The 25,770-nt window shown below is 41.0% G+C and overlaps 1 long non-coding RNA gene across 1 annotated transcript; it reads left to right on the forward strand.

Moving 5' to 3' along the window:
• The first annotated feature begins 12,068 nt into the window (after nt 1-12,068).
• On the forward strand, nt 12,069-17,788 carry LOC139082634 (uncharacterized). The gene is made up of 3 exons (XR_011538841.1): nt 12,069-12,261; nt 12,666-12,810; nt 17,587-17,788. It is a non-coding gene; the product is annotated as an uncharacterized lncRNA (long non-coding RNA).
• The last annotated feature ends 7,982 nt before the right edge of the window (nt 17,789-25,770 follow it).

Consider the following 25,770-nt stretch of genomic DNA (forward strand, 5'->3'; position numbering starts at 1 on the left):
TTTAAGCAAAGCCCAGTTCTGAGCCTGGACAACCATGGCTATCAAGGAAGACTGGAGAACAATCAGACACAGGACAGTTTGTGAAGCGGCCAAATCCTTGCTGCCTCAGACCTTCCATCCTGGCCTCTGGAACCCTCTTTTTGAATAAACAGACCCCCCCATACCAGGTCACCTTTTTGTTTCATTAGTTTTTGTGCTGTGTCTTTACCTTGATACACTAATTATTATCGTTTTGCCACATTTGTTCTATCTCTCCATATAGTTATAAACTGTTCTTTTTTTTTTTTTTAAAGATTGGCGCCTGAGCTAACATCTATTGCCAATCTCCTTTCTTTGTTGTTTGTTTCTTCTTCTCCCCAAAGCCCCCCAGTACACAGTTGTATATTCTAGTTGTGAGTGCCTCTGGTTGTGCTATGTGGGACGCCGCCTCAGCATGGCTTGATGAGTGATGCTGGGTCTGCACCCAGGATCTGAACCAGTGAAACCCTGGGCCACTGAAGTGGAGCGCATGAAATTAACCACTCAGCCACCGGGCCAGCCCTAAACTATTCTTGATGAAACATTTGTGTATAAGTTCCAGACTTGCGACTCTCCCCCCTAAACACTTCAACATGTATCTCCAAAGAACAACGTTCTTGTTGTAACCACATTACAATGATCACAATCCAGAAATTTAACATCAATATAATATTATTATCAAATATATGCTCCATATCCAAATTTCTTCTACTATCTCAATAATGTGCTTTATCTCTACTTTTCTCCCCCATTTAGATCCTGGATCCAATCAAGGATTATTCCTGGCATCGATATAATATTATTATCAAATATATGCTCCATATCCAAATTTCTTCTACTATCTCAATAATGTGCTTTATCTCTACTTTTCTCCCCCATTTAGATCCTGGATCCAATCAAGGATTATTCCTGGCATATGAATAATGTCATTGTCATGTCTCTGTAGTCTCCGTTTAGTCTCCTTCAATCTACAACAGTTTCTCAACGTTCCTTTTTCTTCTTTCAGAGCACTGACACTTTAGGAGAGTCCAGTCCAATTTTTTTTTTTTTTGAGGAAGATTAGCCCTGAGCTAACATCCACCACTAATCCTCCTCTTTTTGCTGAGGCAGACTGGCCCTGAGCTAACATCCATACCTATCCTCCTCTGTTTTATACGTGGGACGCCTGCCACAGCATGGCTTGAGAAGTGGTGCATAGGTCCACGCCCGGGATCTGAACTGGCAAACCCCCGGCCGCCCAAGCAGAGCATGCAAACTTAACCACTATGCCACCAGGCTGGCCTCCAATGTTTTTTCAAACTTACCCTCAACTTGAGTTTGTCTGATTGTTTCCTTATGCTTAAATTCAGGTTCGACATTTTTGGCAGGAATAATAAAATAGGAGACATTGGATCCTTCTTAGTACACCATATCAGGAGGCACAAGATGTCAGTCTGTCCTATTATTGATGACATTAAATTCGATCACGTGTATAGGTGGAGTCCTTCAGATTCTCCTTTTTAAAGGCACCTTCCCCTCCTTGTACTTAATAACTTTGAGACTATATGTTCCCCCACAACCTTTCTTGCCTGAAATGCTTTGCCTCCTGGCCTAACCTGCCTCTTCCCTGAAGATTCTTCTTCCCTTGATGCTCCCTCAGGTGGAGAATGCTCACTCCTAAGCCCCACACGGGAACATTCTGTTAACTCCCATATTGAGAGTGATTCTCTGTTCCTTTGAGTCTTGCCATGGTTAGGTTAAAGATTGGCTAGGTGGGCCAGAGACCCAACATAACAGTACCTTAAACACCGTAGAAAGTATTACTGTCTTGGAAAAGTCCAGGCTGATCTGGTGGCTCTGCTCTGTGAAGTTTTCAGAGGTCCAGGCTCCTTCCAGCTTGTTGTTCTGACACTCTCAGATATTGCCCTCATCTGCATGGTCTAAGATAGCTCACCACCGTGTCTACATTCCAGCCCATAGGAAGGAAGGAAAATTGAGGACCAAGAAGGGCTCTCCTCATTCCTTTAAGAGTGGAACCCACAAGTTGCAGGCATCACTTCTGCTCGCATCCTTTTGACCAGAAGATAGTCACACGACCATATATAACTGCAAAGGAAGCTGGCGAGTATAGCCATGTAACCGGCTAAAAATTTGGGGTTTTATGCCATGAGAGCGAGGGAGAGAATGGACGATGGGGGAGAGTCAGAAGTCTTTGTCACAGGGTTTATTCATTCAGTGTCTGCTCTGCTTTGATGATATCATGAACTGGCCTCCTGGACTCTTCGTCATTTCACAGAAGACTTCCCTGCCTTACTCCATCCCAATGTAGAACATTATCACCACAGAGAACTTCCCGTCTCTGAAATCTTAAGCTCAACATCCCTTGTTTCCACAATGTAAGTACTCTCTCTGTGTCCAAGTTCAAGGGACCAATGGTTTAACAACCGCCTCACAAATTACGGAACATTTAACAATAGGCTCTCATTAGCTGGTGCGAGCTGGCTCCTGCTCACATCTGCCTTCGATCCACTCACACCTGTTCTTTGACATCACTAGGGCTCTGTGAGCCTAGAGGTTTCCATTTATTCCCCATCTAACAGAACTTCCTATTCTTTCTTCTTTTCCTCCTGAGTCTGAACCCCTGATGGATCATCTGAGCTGCCTTCTCATCAACACCTTTGTTTCCCTCCTCGCCCTGTCCTTCCAGCCCAGCTGCTCAGCAGAATACCCACCCCTGGATCAGTGCGTCAATGCACCTTTCTAACCTTTACATCCAGCCAGTGGACCACTGGGGAAGCACAGCCAAGCAGAGAGGGGAGGCTACCATTGACCCCAACCACTATCGAGCCCCCAGTGCCACCCACAAAACTCTTTGCTTATTCTTGGTCCTCTTCCTTTCCCATTTCCCTCAACAAACTTCCTAAACTTCTGCCCCCCTCTCTCAAGCCTCCCACAGAATTCTAACTCTTTTCACTCCCCCAGCAAACAGTTTTGCCTCTTGCTTTGAAAACCAAAGCCTCAGTCTCCATGGTGGTCATTTATTCGCTCCCTCTCCGGTATCCATCTCCCCTTGTCTCCCTAACACAGTGCACAGATTTTTCTTCCTCCATTCTCAGTCAAGTGGTTTGGAGAGACCAATCTCACCCTCCGCTCTTAGCTAATGCTGCTCATGTGTCCTGTTCTCTGACCATGGATACTCCTCCCGGGATGAGCATGTGACCAAATTCAGACTGGGCGACTTGAGGACATGGACCTTGCTGGAGGTTTTTTAGAATAAAGAGTCCTCTCTCTTTGGGAGCTACCAGAGGAGAAGCCCTCTCTTTCTCTGTGCAAGATGACACTGCTGTAGCCGAGTAGTCGTTGTGAGTGCCCTGAGGGACCTGATCTGAGATAAACGGTGGCATACAGAAGGGATGAGGACTGGGAGAACCAGAGAGAATGGAGCTGGAGGCTTAATGACACCGTGAACCTCTGGATCAAAGTGTGACTGAAGTCAGCCAACCTCTGGACTTTCCAGTTATGGAAGCCTGATCTCGTGGGGAAGCCCTGGCACACAGATTGTACCATTGAATTAGTCCACAATTGAGGCAAGAGAATTGGTCTTTTGCACACTGTGTCAGTCAGTCATTGGCTGAGGTCTGCCCTGAGTGTGGGGTTTGAGGGTGTTGCCTTTCCAGGCAAGGTGACTCTCCACTGGGTAGAAGGCAATTCTCCAGAGAAGGGATAGCTGTGGATTGCCGTCAGTCAGCATCATTGCAGCTTGGGGGTGGGGGGTGCACCAGCAGGTAAAGGGGATCCAGATCCCACTCGACAAATTATCGTTGTAATGATAGTCTTGTGAGTCATTCTGGTAAATGCAAGTGGAACAAATGTATAACCCTCTCTCCGATTCACACAAAAGATAACACAGTGCACCGTGTTCTGATCTTGCTTTTTTCACTTAATTTATCTTGGAGATTGTTTCATATTGGTAAACAAAGAGCATCTTCATTTCTTGTTTCAAGCTGCATAGTGCTCCATTGAGTGGATGTATCATTTAATTAGCCCTCTCTTGATGGACATTTGGGTTAATTCTAATCTTTTGCTACTACAAACAAGCTGGATGAGCAAACTTGTGCGCCCATCATTTTGGCTGCTCGCACTTACACCTATGGGATAAATTCACAAAAATTGAATATCTAGGTCAAAGGTATATACATTTACAATTTTGATACAGATTGCTGAATTGTCCTCCATAGGGACTGTGTGACTTGACGCTCCCATCGGTATATTTGAGTGCCTATTTCCCCGTAACTTCACCAACAGTGTGTGTTAGCAAATGTTTGAGTTTTCGCTTTAAAATGTTTTAAGAACTTTTTTTCTGATTATAAAAATAATACATGCCCATCGGAGAACCTTTGGAAAGTACAGCTTTCGAGGTTGTTATGTTTTGTTTGTGTTTAAACACTTGAGAAAATTATTTTGTCCACTTAAGGATATTTCCCCGTAATTGTCTAAAAATTTGATAACAAGTAGTCAAAATGCTTAAGGAGTCAAATTTAAAGGAATGTGAAACATTTACACATTTAAAGGAAACTGATGGGTTCGTGCGTGGTGGGCAGGAAAGCTCTCCATGGTGCTCAGTCAGTGCCTCCTGTCTCCAAGTGCGTGAGGGACAAGCAGCCAGGGCAGATGGAAACAGCATTGGGCAGCAGACTCCAGACTTTTCTTCCTGCCGTCTTTCTGCTGAGGAGATCGGGGCCGCCGGGCCCGTCTCAGGGCCTTTGTCGTTGCTATTATTACCTGGAACACAGCTCTTTTTCTCCCTTCATTCAGAGAGCTTTGCCCAAATGTTCCCACGTCACAGAGGACTTTCTGACTATGTCCCTCTCCTCTCGTCTATTTTTGTTTTCTTCCTCTTTAGGACTTCTTGCAGTCAATAAACATTACATACTTATTTCTTAATTTGTTATTCGGCTGCCCTCCTCTTGGGTAAGCTCCATGAGAGCAGGGACTTTGTTCTCCCTGTTCTCCCCAGTGCCTGGAACACAAATGGGACAAATGGTACCTGTTCAGTGAGTGAATGAGTCTGTTGAACGAGTGGAGGGAGTCACCCGGACGCAGGCCTCCAGGAAGCCAGCTGTGACGCCTCCCAGTGGAAAGTGGTCTCTTGCTCTCTTGAACATCCTTGTACTTTGTCTGCAGGCTCCTTGGTGCTTTATCCTTTGCTGTCTCTTCTCCTGTCACTCACCCCATCGTTATGAACACCAAGTCCAGTGAGGCCAGAGGTCACCTGTCAACGCTCCTCTAATATATGCTCAATCGGGATTTGTTGAATGGACGGATGGGTAGATAAATATCACCTTTTTAATCTCCCTAGGATGGCTTTGTGGAACTAGAAGGACCGGAAGATATCCTTGTGGGAGGCTGGGAAGTTTACAAAATTGGAAGAAAGTCTTTTCAAGGTCCACATTGTGTCTTTTCCACAAATCTTCTGTGGCAGTTTGCACTTTCTAAAAAAGGCCACAATAATCTTTCCAGTCCCACATGCTCTTCCAGATTCTTGCTACTGCCCCATCAAGAGTGGGAGTCTATATCCCCACCCTGGGAGCCTGCACAGGCCTTTGTGACTGCCTGGATAAAGAGAATCAGGACTGGCTACAAAATTTGTGGAGTCCAGTGCAATCTGAAAATGTGCGGCCCCTTGTTCAAATATTTTTAAGAATTTCAAGATGGTGACAGTAGAGCATTAAACCAAGCATGAGGCTATTCTAAGTATGGGGCCTTGTGTGACTGCACAGGTTGCATGCCCATGAAGCTGGCCCTGAATAGAATGTGGCAGAACTGACGCTGAACATCTTCTGAGGCTTGTCGTAAAAGGCGATGCAGCTTCCACCTGACTGTCTCTGAGGATGCACCACCTTGGACCCCAACCACAATAATGTGAGGAATCCCCAGCTACAGGTAAAAGCCACGTGTAGGTGTTCTGGTGGTTAGCCCCAGCTAAGGTCCCAGTCGACAGCCAGCATCACCTGCCAGATATCAGTGAATGAGCCCTCAATGAGTCCAGCTCCAGCCATTGAATTACCTCCAGCCTCTGAGTCTTTCTGTTCAGTTCCTACCATTGTGGAGCAGAGACAGGCTGTCCCTGCTGTACCCTTCCCAAAGTCCTGGCCACAGAATCCGTGAGCATAATAAGTGATTGTCGTATGTCTCTAAGTTTCGGGGTGATTCGTTACTCAACAAAGATAACCAAAATACCTTCCACGACTGTAGCCCACATTGGCCTCTCCTTTTTTGAATGATTGCAGTTTTGGTTCAAAACATGCCTTTCATTTGTTTGTCTCAAAAATTTGAAATTATGCATTTATTTGTGTAGTCTGTCCCTCTCTCTAGACTGTCAGCTCCCTGGGACGATATCTTTGCCATTATGGCATGGCACACAGAGGGTGATCAATAAGTAACTGTTGGATAAATGACATTAGTTCTTAGAGATGAATCTGTGTGCTCAGGGAGATGATAGGGACCTTATATTTTCCATGGCATCTTGCATAAGGTGCATTAAAAGTAAAACAATTCTAATATGTGTAATTTTTTTTTTGAGTTATTGATAGGTTACAATCTTGTGAAATTTCAATTGTACATTAATGTTTGTCAGTCATGTTGTAGGTGCACCACTTCACCCTTTGTGCCCACCCTCCACCCCACCTTTCCCCTGGTATCCACTAAACTGTTCTTGGTCCATAGTTTTAAATTCCTCATATGAGTGGAGTCATACACAGATTATCTTTCTCTCGCTGGCTTATTTCACTTAACATAATTCTCTCAAGGTCCATCCATGTTATTGCAAATGGAATGATTTTGTTCTGTTTTGCAGCTGAGTAGTATTCCATTGCATATATGTACCACATCTTCTTTATCCATTCGTCTGTTGCTGGGCACTTAGGTTGCTTCCACGTATTGGCTATTGTAAACAGTGCTGCAATAAACATTGGGGTGCACAGGACTTTTGGGATTGCTGACTTCAGGCTCTTTGGATAAATACCCAGTAGTGGGATGGCTGGATCGTATGGTAGTTCTATTTTTAGTTTTTTGAGGAATCTCCATACTGTTTTCCATAGTGGCTGCACCAGTTTGCATTCCTACCAGCAGTGTATGAGGGTTCCTTTTTCTCCGCAACCTCTCCAACATTTGTTGCTATTAGTTTTAGACATTTTTGTCATTCTAACGGGTATAAGGTGATATCTTAGTGTAGTTTTGATTTGCATTTCCCTGATGATCAGCGATGATGAGCATCTTTTCATGTACCTATTGGCCATCAGTATATCTTCTTTGGAGAAATGTCTGTTCATGTCTCCAGCCCATTTTTTGATTGGGTTGTTTGATGTTTTGTGGTTGAGTTGCGAGAGTTCTTTATATATTAAGGATATTAAGCCTTTGTCAGATATATGACTTGCAAATATTTTTTCCCAGTTAGTGGATTGTTTTTTTGTTTCAATCCTGTTTTCATTTGCCTTGAAGAAGCTCTTTAATCTGATGAAGTTCCATTTGTTTATTCTTTCTATTGTTTCCCTTCTCTGAGAAGGCATGGTGTCCGAAAAGATCCTTTTAATACTGATGTCCAAGAGTGTACTGCCTACGTTTTCTTCCAGAAGCCTTATGGTTTCAGGTCTCACCTTTAGGTCTTTAATCCATTTTGAGTTTATTTTGGTGAATGGTGAAAAAGAATGGTCAATTTTCATTCTTTTACCTGTGGCTTTCCAGTTTTCCCAGCACCATTTGTTGAAAAGACTTTCTTTTCTCCATTGTATGCCCTCAGCTCCTTTGTCAAAGATAAGCTGTCCATAGATGTGTGGTTTTATTTCTGGGCTTTCAATTCTGTTCCATTGATCTGTGCACCTGTTTTTGTACCAGTACCATGCTGTTTTGATTACTGTAGCTTTGTAGTATGTTTTGAAGTCAGGGATTGTGATGCCTCCCGTTTTGTTCTTTTTTCTCAGGATTGCTTTAGAAATTCGGGGTCTTTTGTTGCCCCACATGAATTTTAGGATTCTTTGTTCTAATTCTGTAAAGAATGTCATTGGGATTCTGATTGGGATGGCGTTGAATCTGTAGATTGCTTTAGGTAGAATGGACATTTTGTCTATGTTTATTCTTCCAATCCATGTACATGGAATGTCTTTCCATCTCCTTATGTCGTCATCCAGTTCTCTCAGAAAGGCCTTGTAATTTTCATTATATAGGTCCTTCGCTTCCTTAGTTAAATTTACCCCAAGGTATTTTATTCTTTTTGTTGCGATTGTGAATGGTATTGTATTCTTGAGTTCTTTTTCTGTTGGTTCATTACTGGAGTATAGAAATGCTACTGATTTATGCAAATTGATTTTATACCCTGCAACTTTGCTGTAGTTGTTGATTACTTCTAACAGTTTTCCAATGGATTCTTTGGGATTTTCTATATATAAGATCATGTCGTCTGCAAACAGCGAGAGTTTCACTTCTTCCCTCCCTATTTGGATTCCTTTTATTCCTTTTTCTTGCCTGATTGCTCTGGCCAGGACCTCCAGTACTATGTTAAATAAGAGTGGTGATAGGGGGCATCCTTGTCTCGTTCCTGTTTTCAGGGGGATGGGCTTCAGTTTTTGCCCATTGAGTATGATGTTGGCTATGGGTTTGTTGTATATGGCCTTTATTATGTTGAGGTAGTTTCCTTCTATGCCCATTTTGTTCAGAGTTTTTATCATAAATGGCTGTTGGATCTTGTCAAATGCCTTCTCTGCATCTATTGAGATGATCATGTGGCTTTTATTCCTCAGTTTGTTGATGTGGTGTATCACGTTGATTGATTTGCGGATGTTGAACCATCCCTGTGTCCCTGGTATGAATCCCACCTGATCCTGATGTATGATTCTTTTGATGAATTGCTGAATTCTGGTTGCCAAAATTTTCTTTAGAATTTTTGCATCTATGTTCATCAGTGATATTGGCCTGTAGTTCTCTTTTTTCGTGGTGTTCTTGTCAGGTTTTGGTATCAGCGTGATGTTGGCCTCATAGAATGTGTTAGGAAGTGTTCCATCGTCCCTAATTTTTTGGAATAGCTTGAAAAGGATAGGTATTAAATCCTCTCTGAAAGTTTGGTGGAATTCCCCAGGAAAGCCATCTGGTCCTGGGGTTTTATTCTTTGGGATGTTTTTGATTGCTGTTTCAATCTCTTTCCTTGTGATTGGTCTGTTCAAATTGTCTGCCTCTTCTTGAGTGAGCTTTGGGAGATTGTAGGAGTCCAAGAATTTATCCATTTCCTCTAGGTTATCCATTCTGTTGGCATATAGTTTTTTGTAGTACTCTCTTATAATCTGTTGTATTTCTGCAGAGTCTGTTGTTATTTCTCCTCGCTCATTTCTGATTTTGTTTATTTGAGCTTTCTCCCTTTTTTTCTTTGTAAGTCTGGCTAGTGGTTTGTCAATTTTATTTATCTTCTCAAAAAACAAGCTCTTTGTCTCATTGATCCTTTCTACTGCCTTTTTCGTTTCAATAGTATTTATTTCTGCTCTGATTTTTATTATTTCTCTCCTTCTGCTGACTTTGGGCTTCATTTGTTCTTTTTTCTCTAGTTCAGTTAGGTGTGCTTTAAGGTTGCTTATTTGGGATTTTCTTGTTTGTTAAGATGTGCCTGTATTGCGATGAATTTTCCTCTTAATACAGCTTTTGCTGTATCCCATATGAGTTGGTATGGCATGCTATCATTTTCATTTGTTTCCAGGTATTTTTTGATTTCTTCTTTAATTTCTTCAATGATCCATTGCTTGTTCAGTAGTGTGTTGTTTAGTCTCCACATCTTTGTGCCTTTCTCAGCTTTTTTCTTGTAATTAATTTCTAGCCTTATAGCACTATGATCTGAGAAGATGCTTGTTATTATTTCAATTTTTTTAAATTTGTAGAGGCTTGCCTTGTTTCCCAACATATGGTCTATCCTAGAGAATGTTCCATGTGCACTTGAGAAGAATGTGTATTCAGCTCCTTCAGGGTGGAGTGATCTATATATGTCTATTAAGTCCAATTGTGTTAGTTTTTCATTCAGCTCCACTATTTCCTTGTTGATTTTCTGTCTGGATGATCTGTCCATTGATGTGAGTGGGGTGTTGAGGTCCCCTACTATTATCGTGTTGTTTTTAACATCTTCCTTTAGGTCTGTTAATAGTTGCTTTATGAATCTTGGTGCTCCTGTGTTGGGTGCATAGATATTTATAAGCGTTATTTCTTCTTGATGAAGTGTCCCTTTGATCATTATATATTGTCCCTCTCTGTGTCTCTCTTTACTCGTCTTATTTTGAAATCCACTTGGTCTGATATGAGAATTGCAACACCTGCCTTTTTTCCTTGCTATTTGCTTGAAGTATTGTCCTCCACCCCTTCACCCTGAGTCTGTGTTTGTTCTTGGGGCTGAGGTGTGTTTCCTGGAGGCAACAAATTGTTGGATCTTGTTCTTTAATCCATTTTGCCACTCTGTGTCTTTTTATTGGAGAGTTCAATCCTTTCACATTGAGAGTGATTATTGATGCATGTGGACTTAATGCTGTTAATCTGTCGCTCATTATCTTGTTTTCCTGTATTTCTTTTCCTGTGTGCTTTAGACTACCCATTTAATACTGCAATTTCTTATGCTGGGTTTCTTAGATTTTTCCTTATCTATGATTTGTGACTCTGTTCTGTACTTTATTTTAGTGTCTACCTTGAAGTTTGTATTTAGAATCTCGTGTATAATATAGTCTATTCTCTGGTGGTCTCTTACTTACTTGACCAATACTGATTTAGACCCTTTGCTCTTCCCCTCCTAAATAATTATTTTCATTTTTTATTCCAACTCGTCTTATTAATTTGTAGTTAGAGTGCTAAGATCGTCCTTGTTTTGGTAGTTTCCTTATTTTTATCCTAATGCTATAGTTGAATATTTGCTATCCTGTTCTGGTTCTATCCATCAGTCTCCCTAGTCTGTGGATTGTGTTGCCTTTCTCCCTTTTTTCTTTTTTCAAGTATGAGAGTCTTCTTGAGGATTTCTTGTAATGGAGGGCTTTTAGTTACAAATTCCCTTAACTTTTGTTTGTCTGGAAAAGATTTAATTTCTCCCTCATATCTGAAGGAAATTCTTGCTGGATAGAGTATTCTTGGCTGAAGGTTTTTATCCTTTAAAGCTTTGAATATACCACTCCATTCTCTCCTAGCTTGTAGGGTTTCTGTAGAGAAATCCGCTGACAGTCTGATAGGGGCTCCTTTATAGGTTATTCTCTTTTTTTTTCTTACTTCCCTGAGTATTCTTTCCTTATCATTCCTATTTGCCAACTTTACTATTATGTGCCTTGCGGTGGGTCTTTTTACATTGACAAATCTAGGAGATCTAAAACCCTCCTCTAGACACATTTCTCTGTTGATCCCTAGATTTGGGAAGTTCTCTTCAATAATTTCGTTAAGCACACTTTCTGCTCCATTTTCCTTTTCCATATTCTCGGGAATTCCTATGATCCTTATGTTCTTACTCCTCATTGAATCCATTATCTCTCGGAGATTTTCCTCATTTTTTTTTAATTCTTAGTTCTCTTTCTTCCTCTGTCTGGCGCCATTCAGCCTGTCTGTCCTCGATTATGCTGATTTGCTCCTCTATGTTGTCTACACGGGCATTCAGGGAATCCGTATTCTGTTTTATCTGGTCCATTGTGTTTTTCATCTCAAGTAATTCTGTTTGATTCTTCTTTATGATTTCAATCTCTTTTGTGAAGTAACTCGAGAACTCGGCTTGTTTCTCTATCTTTCTCTCTACCTCATTGAGTTTTTTGATTATAGCTGCTCTGAATTCATTATCACTTAGTTTACCTAATTCCAAGTCCTCAGGACTTAATTCTGTGTTTTTATTGTTTTCCTTCTGGTCTGGGGCTTTTATAAATTGCTGGACGGTAGAGGAGCAGTTTTTTCTCATGGTGGTAGAATTCAGTTGCAGTTACAGCCTGTCGCCACTAGATGGGGGTCGAGAGCGGCGTGTTAGCTCTCCGCCTTGGGGCAAGATGGCTGCGCCCACTGGCTTTGCTTGGGGGGGAGGGGCTGTTACTCACACGCGCTGGTCTGGGTTCAGATCAGCGGGTCTCCACTGAATCAGAGGCAGGAGTCCTGGATGATCCCCCGGTTGCACGGCCCCTCCCCCGCTCCTTCCCGACCCGCGCCGCAGCCATCGCAGACTCTAGGGGAGGGAGCGATGTTCTCTCCTGCCGTTCCAGCGCCTCCAAAGGTGTAAGCAAGGTTATGATCTCTACTTTCTTGGTATTGTAGGTCTCTGACGAGCTGGCATTATGTTTATTCTCTGAAATTCAGTTCTTCTAATCTTTTGTTGTATTTTGGAGAGGAGAGAATCCCGGGTCTGCTCATCCCGCCATTTTGCTTCCGACATAATAATATGTGTAATTTTTGATAAATCAATCAACTATACGAGCAAGGGAGGAGTAAGTAAATAAGTGTTCTCAAATAAGGTATTTGAGAATTAGAGCCCAAAAGAAATCTGATGGGTTTATTTAACTTTAATTTTAGTTTATGTTCTTTTATTTCAGTTTTTGTGGAAGGGAAATTTAGAAACCAATGCCTTGACCTCTGTTTTGCCTAAGTTAAAAATATAACATCTTTTGGTCACTCTGCTACTTTTCTTCCAGGAACCCTCGGGCAGCCATTATGCATATGGTGAAAGGTTACAAGGGAAAGAGCCCTTTTCTGAGAACCCCCCCCAAACTTTCCAGTAAAGCAGCGAGCACAAGGATCGGATGGCTAAAGAGCAGAGAAGAAAAGGACTTAGCATTGGTATGTTAGAGATAATTTTCCAAAAAACATAGACTCACAACTCCTCACACAGATATAAAATGAACACATGCTGAAGACTTTATTTAACTCAATAATCTCTGAGGGAATCAGGCAGATGTTACAACTGGTTCAAAAGAGAATCTGAAGAACAGACCCTTTACAGATCAGGAATAATGAAATGAGTGTACAAAGGAGGCAAAAGTGATTTCTTCCAAAGAGGGAAAGGAAAATCAATGGAACCACTACCAGACAGGATAGAATTTACATGTCTTCAAACAACGGTTTTCTTTGTTTGTTTTTTTTTTTGCGTTGTTATAAATTACCTACAATTCACAGAGTATAAAATAGCACAGTTTTCTACTGAAGACCAGATGTAAAGGCATTGCCTTGGCTTAAACTGGAAAAGTGGTGTGCTATAGGGTCTCAGAGCTTTGGGGGTTTGGGAAAATGTGGCCTGGAGCCAGCCCTGAGGGGAAATAATATGCAGTGGTGGGGGTTCTGACTCAGCAGGCTTGGAATGCAGCTGAGCATCTGTATTTTTGAATAGTTCCATGAGGCACCCCATTTGAGAACTAATCTGTTAATATAGGTTAGCACTTAATTTTCCATCCTAAAGGAGAGCCTAATCTAAGAATAATACAAATACTTTCCTAAATTTTTCTCTTAAAAAAAACAAATGGTTTTAATGGTTTTGGGAACATTCTATGGCATTTGGGGGCAAAGAGTTTACTTTCTCAATTCTATTCTAACTCTGAGGGTTTCATTTGGCCATCCCTGTCAGGGAGATGGTCCTTTGGGTGTGCAGATCAAGGGGAAATCCCTACATGTTCTTCCCATGGTCTTCTGGCCCTTTCCCCCTCAGAATATCCTGTGCATGTCAGACCCCAGAGTCAAGCTCAGGTGGCAGAGGGGACTTCTGGCTGGCTAAGCCTGCAGCGAGGGCAGAGCTGGCCAGCAGGGGGCAGCGCAGGCTCTGGCTGGGCCAGCCCACATCACGCACCCCGCTCCCTCAGCCTGAGCATTTCCTCCCCATCTGGGCGTGGGTGACTGTACTTCCCTCATCACAGGGCTGATAGAAAGCACACAGCTCGGTTTAGTTCAGTATTTCCTGAACTTCAAACACTACATGGGTGACCTGGGGAAGTTACTCAACTTCTCTGTGCCCAAGAGTCCACATTTGCAAAATAGGGATAATTGTTAATTGTACCCATCTCATGGGATTAAATAAAGTAACTATGTATAAAACCCTGGAAGCCGTGACCAGCATATATTAACACTATGGAAGCATTGGTTGTTGTCATTGTTGTTTATCAGGCACTGGGGACTCCTGAGTGAACAAGATAGCCGCTTAGAGAGTTCACAGCTCAATGAGAGAGGCAGAGAGGTGAACATGGTGTCATATCATAAAGAAAAAGGTGTGCGTGGGGTGTGGATAGGGTATGAAGGCAGAAGCAACCCAAAAACAGCTTCCCAGGGAATGAGTACTTAAGGAAGGCTTTTAGGAACAAATAAGACAAAGGGGCTTGCAGCTTAGGGAACCAAGGCAGGGAACAGTGTTCCAAACAAAGGGCAGCAAGTCGAAAGCAGGCGGGTTTGGGGAGCTTCAAGTTCAAATTCTTCCACTTGGACCAGAGAATGAGGAGAAGGGGCAAAGTAAAGGGAAAAGAGGCAGGAGACACAGGCAGGGCCAGATCGTAGAAGCTTTGGAAGTCAGCCATGTGTCCTTGGACCTCCCAATGTGGGCCTGTGGACTCCAAGCCAGGGCAGGCGACCTCCACTGCGGGGTCAGGAAGAAAATTAGAACTTCTATTTAATTTGTAAATGCTATCCCTTTGGTTACTTCTGTTTTCCACATCTGATTTGTAATGTAAGAAATAGATTAGTACAGTAGCATATGGACATAATTTATAAATAAATCGTGTATTGGCATGGCATGGCTAGGTTTGCGACTGTAGGCTGTGGGGAACCGCCAGAGATGGCTTTTCATCAGGGAAGTACCTTAGTCAAATTTGGTATAGAAATAACATCCTGGGAATTTTGGAGGGAGAGCTGGTCCAAGCCGAGGTCTTGATATTGCGGATGGAAAGGAAGTAGGTTTGAGTGATATTAAGGAAGTATAGCTCCGTAAACAAGAAGGAGCAAGTGATCAGTAAATCATGCCAAGTGGCCGGACAGTGAGTCGCTGAATGGCAAATGCTCAATGAAAGACAAATTCGGTGAGTCCTCGGTTGAACGTCAGTACTCAGTGAGTGTCAGATATTGGGAGCTATAAACATTTTTTACTACAGAGAAGCTAAGTGAATTCAAGATTGGAAAGTGTTTAGTTGTACTTGGATGTGTCAGTGATTTTGGCTAAAGATCATGAGAGGGTTGCTAGGAAGGAACCGGATCACACTCTTGGATGAGAAGAATGTACAGGGACAGGGCCGTTGCCAGGAGGAAGAGAGGCTGTTTTTCTAGGAGAAAGAGACTTAAGCGTATCTATAGGCTCAAGGGAAAGGGGATCAATAAAGGGAAGAAAAATAGAAACAGCCTCTCCGGTATGGATCCTCAGGCCTGCTTTCCTGGCAAGACCGCCCCTACCCCCCTCATCAGAGAAAGCCCTTCTCTTGCCAAAGCACTGATTTAAAACTCTTGAAAAGTATGACTCATGCAAATGTAAAGCGAGGATGTGTCAAAGATTTATTTAGCTCATTAATGACATAAGAGCAATATGAGAAAACTGGTTCAGAGGCAGATGGGAGAGCGTTTCTGGCCCATGAAAGGCAGAATGCTGGAAGGAGACGGCTGAGGCGGCTCCAAGGCTGGTTAATGTCTTGCAGGTATGGTCACCAAGCTCCCCAGTTTGCCTGGGACAGTGACGGTTTAGTGCTAAAAATTCTTCATCCTAGGAGACCCCTTAGCCCCTGGGCAGATGGGAAGAGCTGATCACCCCGTCTACACAGCAATGAACTACAAACTTTGAAGTTATTCTTTCTACTAGACAGGAAATCATTTGCCTCTTTACTTCACAAAAAGTATTTGCAATTGATCAAAAGAAAATCCAGTTTGAGCCTGAGCCCGAATCAAGAGCACACAGTGAGTCAAATAAGGGCATACCACCCCTAGAGAATCCATAATTTGGGGTGGGCCTGGGAGACAACACCCCATATGACATCGAAGACATGCAGTTATCTTTTGCCTCATTTCCAAGTGTCAAATAAATTTTTCTTAACACTCTACAAAAACAAAACAAAAAGCAGTTTCTATACCTCATTCGCAAGCACCCATTTCTCTAGAGGAAAGAAAAGTTGTCAAGGGCAGGCCCAGTCTTCAGAGCCTGGGGGACTCCTTTTGGTGTAAGCTGTCCACTTGCATAATTAGAATTGTCCCTCATACACTATCCACCATTTCCAAAGGTTGCAGAGGGTTTAGAGCCCAGGCAGGTTAGAGCTCAGGCCCAGGGGACTTGGCTCACCCAGATAATCCAGGATAATTTGCTGATCTGGAGATCCTTAATCATATCTGCAAAGTTGCTTTTGCCATGTAAGGTGACACATTCACAGGTTTCAGGCAGTAGGATGTGGACATTTTTGGAGGCATTATTCTGTTTATAACAGTGTGGGCCAGAAATTCAGTAGGGCCTGGGCTGAGTGGTTAGTGGGTCTCCCACCAGGTTGCAGCCAAGACTTTGAGGCTGTAGTCATCTAGGTTTTAATGGGGCAAGAGGATCAGCTCCAAAGGTTGTTCACTCACATGGTGGGCAAGTTGATGCTGCTGCTGTCAGGAGGCCTCAATTCCTCTTCATCTGGGGCTCTCCACGGGGCTGCTTGAGTGTCATCAAGACATCGCAGCTGGTTCTTCCCAGAGCAAGAGATCCAAGAGACCAAGGTGGAGGCTGCAATGCCTTTTTTGAACTTTGCCTTGACAGTCACATGCTATCACTTCTGCAGTATTCTATTGTTCTATTGTTCTATTTTTCATGCAAGTCAGCCCTTATTGAACGTGGAAAGACCACACAAGGGGGTGAACACCAGAAGGCAAGGATCACTGGGGCCATCTCAGCAACTGGCTATCCCAGATGGTTATTATCATTCATCTTTTGATGTCTGGTATCCTTAAGAATTTTCCCAGATTGGGGAGACTTGGTCAAAGCATTCTTTGTTTTCAGAAAAAGTCTGTGAAAGCATGTGTATATATTAACTGTAAGAGTAATGTAACATCATAAGATGTACACTCTCCTATTTATAAACTACTTTCATTTTTGCCTATTCTATTAAGGCTTTGTTTGCAAAAATATTTTTTACATATTTTAATATTGTAATCATAACATACATAAAATTTTGCAGTATGATGAGGAGGTTAAGTTTTTGGTCTCTGGAGCCGTATTGCCTGGGTTCAAAGCCTGATTCTGCCACTGATTAGCTATGTGATCTTGAGAAAAGAACTTTGCTGTGCTTTAAATTTCTTATCAGCAAAATGAGGATACTAATACCACATGGGGTGCTGTGGAGGTTGAACGAGGTAACATATTTAAAGTATTTGTAACACCACCTGATCCATAGAAAGTGCCAAATGAGAGTTTGCTGTTATTATTATTTCTCTTAGCAGTATGTGATAAAACACTGTTATGGGTTTAATTGTGTCTCCCCTCAAAAAAAAGATACAGAAGTTCTAATCTCTGGTACCTCAGAATGTGACTTTATTTAGAGAGAGGTCTTTACGGAGGCGTTCAATTGAAAATAAGGTCATTAGGATGGGCCCTAATCCAATATGACTTATGTCCTTATAAAACAGGGGAATTTGGACACAGTGACAGATTTGCATAGAGGGAAGACAATGTAAAGAGACATAAGGACAAGATAGTGATCTACAAACCGAAGAGAGAGACCTGCAACAGACCCTTCCCTCACAGCCCCAGGAAGGAACGAATCTGATTGACACCTTGATCTTCTAGCCTTCAGAAGTGTGAGACAATAAATTTCTGTAGTTGACGCCACTCAGTCTGCAATGCTTTGTTATAGCACACGCTCTCCTGTGATGGTATATATACCTTTCCAGTTGTGATTATGGTAAGTATTAGATGTGTACTTATTGTAGGAATTGGTGTTACCACAATTTATTTAGCTGTTCCCCAATCATGGGCATTTGGAATGTTTTCAATGCCTCAATATTAGAGTGAATGCAGAAACAAATCATTTCTTTAGGATAAATTCTCAGGAGTCAGATTCCTGAGGTCCAAGAATATGGATCTTTTTGTGTTTTAATGTGTCTTGCCACTTTGTTTTCTCCAAGGACCAGTCTAGTGGCCCAGGTCTGAAACATGGCCCTGGCAAATCAAAGTCTTGTGTAATTAAGTCTCTATTCCAGCCTCTCCAGGACTTCAGGCACTTCGTCGTGCCCTCTGAGCATCATTATAGTTTCCATGGTGGCACCCAGTGAAGATGTCCAGGAGGTGCCAGCAAAAACTAGCAGTTCTCTAAACCTTAGGACGTCAGTAAAGAAACATGTACAATAACCAAAAACAGGTTCCTCCAGCCTTTTCATCTCAGTAAATGTCCAGCATCTTGCCTCAAAAGATGACTCAGAGAGAATTCAGTGTCCTGCCAAGGAATGGTGCCTGCATCAGCTGATCAGTGAGGCCAGTGTGGCTTTCCACACACTGACAGCAGCAGCATGTCCTGTCTCGTTCTCAGCCCCACCTGGATCAGCAGTATCCTGGTGTGTGTGATTCCCGACTTGGGTTTCACGATGTCCCAGGGAAGGTAGTTGAGTGCAAGAGGCAGCCTTGGACCAGGGAGGGTGGAACTCTGACTCCACTAAGAGCCAGCTTCCAGTAGAATCTAGACACAGATAAAGCATAATACTCACCACCGTCAAACCTCTCCATTCAGCATCACTTCCTTCTTTGGGAGCACATGTTACCCTCAGCGGGCTGCAATCTCTCCCTCCACATCACTTACCCAAAAAATCTGCTTGAAGCAAACTTTAACACAGAGGGACAAATGGTCTGTGCCTCCTAACATCACCCTTTCCCCAATGGAAGCTCCACAGGAGCTGTCGTTTTCACTGTTATGACAGTATCTGGCATGTAGTGAATACTCGATAAACATTTGTTGAACAGAAGAATAAACTTCTTCATCTTTTAAAGTCATTATTATAATTTTGGATTATTAGCAGTACTAACTTATAGTAGAAATATTTGAAAATAGATAAAAGTGTAGAAAAGAAATTAAAATCACCCATAAATCTACCACCTCTTATTCCAAATAATGCTGTTTTATATTTTTTTCCCAGTAACTTTGACATCCAATCATATATACTTGCTATTGTGAAAGTGCTTTAAAACAGTGAGAGTGGCATTAAAAAAATAATAATTTGTAATTTCCTGAAAATGGTCCTTTGGGTAGTCCTGAGTATTGTCTCCTCCAGCCATTCCTGTGCCCAGTGGCCATCTGCTTTTGTTTATATCCTTGACAGAGTGGACAGGATTTTCTCAGGGTGTGATGAAATTTGCAAGACCTAATTAATTTCTAAAAGTAAGTTCACGTTTGATATTTCCTCTGGGCTGGGGCTGGGGAAGAAGAAAGCTGTGGGGAGGTGGAGGGTAACAGGCTGTGTCACAAAATCAAATAAACAGCCATAACACGTTGGGTGTTGCAACTCCAAAGAGGCTGGGAGTGATCACAGCCCAAAGGCAATGGTTCTGTGATACTGTACGTGTGGGGGCAACCCTTCCCACTAACCACCCCCAGAGACCTTGCCCCTTCTGTGCTGGTCCTCTTCGTACTACAATCCTTTCAAAAGCTCTCTCTTTTGAGTTGATGGTTTGTTTAAAATCCAAAACCTAACTTAAAATGTTATGTTTTAAGCCTTCTCACAGCAGTGCCTTTTCAGAACAACGGGACTAGGAGAGAAACTGTGATGTCTCTAGGAACTCTCTTATTTTGCAGGGGAAGAAACAGGCCCAGTTTGCCCAAGGTCAACAACACATCGTCCACAGACTAAGACTGGAGCCCAATGCTGTTGTATCTTTCCATTCTGTCACATCTACACTGCTGTTTGCTCCCTGTTACAGGTTGGATTATGCCCCCTCCAAGTTCATATGTTGAAGTCCTAACCCTCAGCACCACAGAATGTGGCTTTATTTTGAAATAGGGTCATTGCAGCTGTATTAGTTAAGTTACTGAAGTAGAGTGGGCCTCTAATCCGATATGACTGGTGTCCTTATTAAACAGGGAAATTGGACACAGACATTCATGCAGGGAGAGTGACATGTTAAGAAGAAGGCAGAGATCAAGAGGATGCACCTATAAGCCAAAGGATGCAAAAAAATTGCCGGAAAACCACCAGAAGCTAGGGAGAGGCATGGAGCAGATTCTCCCTCACGGCCCTCAGAAGGAACCAACCCTGTGGACACCTTGATCTTGGACTTCTGGCCTCCAGAACTGTGAAACAATAAGTTCCTGTTGTCTAAGCCGTCCTGTTTTTGGTACTTTGTACCACAGCCCTAGGAAACTAGTACCTTCCTGCTTGTATCACCTTGAGAAGTCATAGAATCTTGGAAAATTAATGATCTCCCTAGAGTTTGGAATCTCATTAGTCATTCTAGCTTCCCCCTTGAGCACACACTCCTCTAAAGCTCACATGGAACATTCACCAAGAAAGACCACATTTTGGGCCATAAAACACACCTTAACAAATTTAAAAGAATAAAAATCACACAGTATCTGCTCTCAGACCACAATGGAATTAAATTTAATATCAATAACAGAAATATAGCTGGAAAATCTGAAAATACTTGGAAATTAAACAAAATATTTCTAAATAACACATACATTAAAGGATAAATCTCAAGAGATTTAAAAAATATTTCAGACTAAATTAACGTGGTAACACAACTTATCAAAATTTGTGGATGCAGTGAAAGCAGTGATTAGAGGGAAATTTATAGCAGTGAATGCATATATTAGAAAAAAGAAAGATCTAAAATCAATTGTGTAGGCTTCCACCTTAGGAAGAGCAAATTAAATTTAAAGAAAACAGAAGGAAAGAAATAATAAAAATTAGAGCAGAAATCAATGAAATTTAAGATAGGAAATTAATAGAGAAAAATTAACAAACCCAAAAGCTAGTTCTTTGAAAATACAAATCAAATTGATCTAACTCTAGTCAGGATAACTAAGAAGAAAGAGAGAGGACACAAGTTACTTAAATCAGAAATAAAAGAGGGGATATCACTACCAGATTCCATGGACATCAAAAGAATAATAAAGGAGTACTATGAACAACTTTATGCCCATAAATTTGATAACCTAGGTGAAATGGACCAATTCTTTGAAAGACATAATGTACCAAAACTCACACAAGAAGAGATAGACAATCTGAAGAGGCCTATATCTACTAAAGAAATTAACTCAAGCAGTTTATAACCTCCCAAAACAGAAAGCACCAGGGCCAGATGGGTTCACTGGTGAATTCTACCAAACATTTAAGGAAGAAAATTATACCAATTCTCTCCAATCTCTTTCAGTAGATAGAAGCAGAGGGAATACTTCTTAACTCATTCTATGAGGCCAGCATTACACTAAGACCAAAACCTGAAAAAGATATTACTAAGAAAGAAAACTAAAGACCGATATCTCTCCCCAACATAGATACAAAATCATCAACAACAAAATGGTAGCAAATTGAATCCGACAATGTACAAAAAGAATTATATACCATGACCAAGTGGGATTTATCCCAGATATGTAAGCCTGGTTCAACATTCAAAAATCAAGTAATAAAACCCATCACATTGACATGCCAAAGAAGAAAACCCACATGATCATAAAATAGATGCAGAAAAAGCATTTGAGATACTCTAATACCCATTCATGACAAAAATTCTCAGTAAACTAGGACTAGAAGGGAACTTCCTCAACTTGATAAAGAGGATCTACAAAAAACTCTACAGTTCATATTATACTTAATGCTGAGAAACTCAAAGCTTTCCCACTATATACCAATAGCATATTAAGTAAGTGCTAAAAAGAAATGAGCTCTCAGGGGCTGGCCCCATGGCCGAGTGGTTAGGTTCGCAGGCTCTGCTGCAGGTGGCCCAGTGTTTCGTTGGTTTGAATCCTGGGCACGGACATGGCACTGCTCATCAAGCCACGCTGAGGCAGCGTCCCACATGCCACAACTAGAAAGACCCACAATGAAGAATATACAACTACGTACTGGGGACTTTGGGGAGAAAAAGGAAAAAAATAAAATCTTAAAAAAAAAAAAGAAATGAGCTCTCAAACTATGGAAAGACAGGCAGGAACCTTCAATGCACATCACTAAGTGAAAGAAACCAGCCTGAAAAGGCTGCTTACTGTATGATTCCAACTCTATGCCATTCTAGAAAAGGCAAAACTGTGGAGACAGTAAATAGATCAGTGGTTGCCAGGGGTTAGAAGGGAGATGGGTAAATAGGTGAAGCACAGAGGATTTTTAGGGCAGTGAAACTAATTTGTATGATATTATAATGGTGCATACATGTCACTTTTATCCAAGCTCATAGAATGTTTAACACCAAGAATGAACCATGATGTAAATTCTGGTGATTATGATGTGTCAATGTACATTTATCCTTGGAAAAAAAATGTACCACTCTGGGGAGTGATGTTGATAATGGAGGAAGCTATGCATGTGTAAGGGCAGAGGATATCTGGGAAATATCTGTACCTTCTGCTCAATTTTGCTGTGAACCCAGAACAACTCTAAAAAATATAGTCTACTATATCAGGAGTGACTTTTGTGTGATAAAAATAGTTGAATTTCATGTTCACCAGGCCCTTTTTTCCCTACAAGTTTCCTTTAAAATATATATTTTTAATCTTTTTTTCTCAATAATGTAAGGTTTAGAACTTTATTTTATACTTACTTTGATATTAATATTAATTAATTATCAGTATTAATTAATTGTCATTAGGTGGTGTATTTTGGTGATGCATACATGCATTCATCCTTATTTATTCATTGCATCAATTTTTTAAAAAACATTTTATTTTTTCCTTTTTCTCCCCAAAGCCCCCCAGTACATAGTTGTGTATTTTTTTTAGTTGTGGGTCCTTCTAGTTGTGGCATGTGGGATGCCTCCTCAGCATGGATTGATGAGCAGTGCCATGTCTGTGCCCAGGATCCGAACCGGCGAAACCCTGGGCCACCAAAGTGGAGCACATCAACCTGACCACTTGGCCACGGGGTGGGCACCCATCACATCAATTTTGAGCACACACTATGGGTTAAGTGCTGGAGGTACAGAGGGAAAACATGGTTGCTGTCTTCATGGAGGTTACAATTTGGTGGAGGAGACAATGGAAAATAAAGAAATAATCACACCATAAATGTGAAGTTGCACTTACATTCAGTGCCGAGAAGTGAACTATAGTGGGATGCAACATAGTCAGGTGTTGTCAGGGAAGGTTGCACCAAGGAAGTGATGTTTGCACTGAGATCATAAGGATAAGAGTGAGTTATTTAGCTAGACGATATATGGCAGATATATATCACAAGACCCAGTATGACTGTCTCATTTCTTGATCTCCCTGCTAACTTTCTGGCCAGTCTGCTGATCTGTTGCTTGCCCAAACCCTCAAGATAGCTATGACACTTACCTTCCTCATCTGTTTGCCATTAAGATCCCTGCCGTTTTTACCATACCTCTGGGGATTGGGTTTTCTCCATGTTCTGCTTGAAATCATGTCAGCCTCCTCTGTCAGGGTAGCTGCTGTTTTTACAACTTGGCCTGCTCTGGCAGAATTACCAGTCAAAAAAACTGGGTACAGAGGTGGGAGTAGTCCCCAGACAAGAATGCCACATATTCTCACTGCTCATATCTGATATTGAGTAGTTTTTCCTAAATAAACACTTCTCAATGTGTTGTCTGCCTCTGATCAATTTCCAGAATCTGTACATGATTGTCTTTGACAATTTTATTTGGTTTTATCATTGCTTTTTGGGAAGAGAATTTGCCAAGCTCTTCACTCTGCCATACCAGAAGTCTTATTCCCTTCATGATTAAATCTAACCAACCACCCAATTCTAGCAAATTTACTTGCTAAATATATCTGGAATCCATTCCCTTCTCTTTATCTCCACCACCTCCTCCCAGCCCTAGCTACCCTCATCTCTTGACAGAACTATTTGTACTCACTTTCTCAGAAATCTACCCTCATTCTAATCTGTTCTCCATATTACAGCCAGAGTAATGTTGTCCAGAGGTATTTTCACAATCACGTGATACAATTCCTTATAATAAATTAATCTCTCCCTCCCTCTCTCTCTCTCTATAGGTATAGAAATAGATCCCTCCCCCATATATATGTAGGTAGATAGACAGGTATAGGTATAGATATAGATATAGTCATAGATATACTATTGGTTCCATTTCTTTGGAGAACCCTGATTAACACAATGATTCATCAAATAGAGAAAATCAATAAAGACTTAGAAATGATAACAAAGAACCAAAGGGCAAATTCTGCAGTTGAAAAGTACAAAGGAAATAAGAAATTCACTGGAGGGACTCAACAGCAGATTTGAGATGGTAAGAGAATAAGCAACTTGAAGATAGATTACTAGAAATTATCCAATCTGAGGAACAGAAAGAAAAGTGAATGGGAAAAATGAACAGAGTCTCAGGGACATTTGAGACATCATCAAGCATATCAATATATCTTCAATGAGAGACTTAGAAGGAGAGGAAAGAGAGAAAGAAGTAGAAAAAAATTGAAGAATTAATGGACAAAAACATCTCAAATTTGATGAAAAGTGATCTATACAGTCATGAATCTCAACAAACCTTAAGTAAGGTAAACAGATACATCATGGTCAACTGTTAAAGAGAACGAGAAAATCTTGAAAACAGCTAGAGAAAAATGACTTATCAAGTACAGTGGAAAAACAATAAGATTAATCAGCGGACTTCTTATTAGAAACAATGACGACCATAAGGCAGTGGGATGCCATATTCAAAATGCTAAATGAAAAATAAAGGTCAATCAAGAAATCTATATCTAGCAAAACAAATATTCAAAAATGAGAGTGAAATAAAGATATTTACAGATAAACAAAGATAGAGAATTTTTTGCTAACAATCCTTCCTTACAAGAAATACCAAAGAAAGTTCTTCACACTGAAAGAAATTATCCCATATGGTGACTTGAATCCACAGGAAGAAATAAAGAGTATTGGAAAAGGTAACTCTAGGTAAACATAAAAGACTCAACAGAACGTATTTTTTCTTTCATTTTCTGAAGTGATTTAAGGGACAACTGCATAAAACAATAATTATCAAACTGTATTGCTGGACTCATAAAAATTTAACATATTTAATGCAAGAACAGCACAAAGAAATGGCAAAGAAATAGAGCTATGTTTGAACAAAGTTTCTACATTTCATTGGAATTAGGTGAATATTAATCTGAGGTAGATTGTGATAAATTAAGACATATTATAATCTCTAAAGAAACTGCTAATAACTCCAAAAATACAATATAAAAAAATCCCAAAAGGAATTAAGATGGAACACTAGAAAATATCTATTTAACCCGAAAGAGAGCAGTAAAGGAAGAACAGAGGAATGAAAAAGGCATGAGACATAGAAAACAAGCAGTAAAATGGCAAAGTAAATCCAACCACATCCATCATTATATTAAATGTAATGGGATTAATCATTTCCATCAAAAGGCAGAGACTGTCAGACTGAATAAAAAATAAGATCCAATTATATGCTAACTACTAGAGAGATATTTTAGATTCAAAGACACAAATGGGTTGAAAGTAAAGAATGTGAAAAAAATGTATATGCAAGGAATAAGTTTGCATGAGCTGAAGTGGCTAAACTAATGTCAGAAAACAGATTTTAAGACAAAAATATTACTAGAGACAAAAAGGGACATTTCATAATCATGAAAGTGTCAAGGAGATATAAAAAATGTAAGTATA

This window comes from Equus przewalskii, chromosome 3 (genome assembly GCF_037783145.1).
Source record: "Equus przewalskii isolate Varuska chromosome 3, EquPr2, whole genome shotgun sequence".
NCBI lineage: Eukaryota > Metazoa > Chordata > Mammalia > Perissodactyla > Equidae > Equus > Equus przewalskii.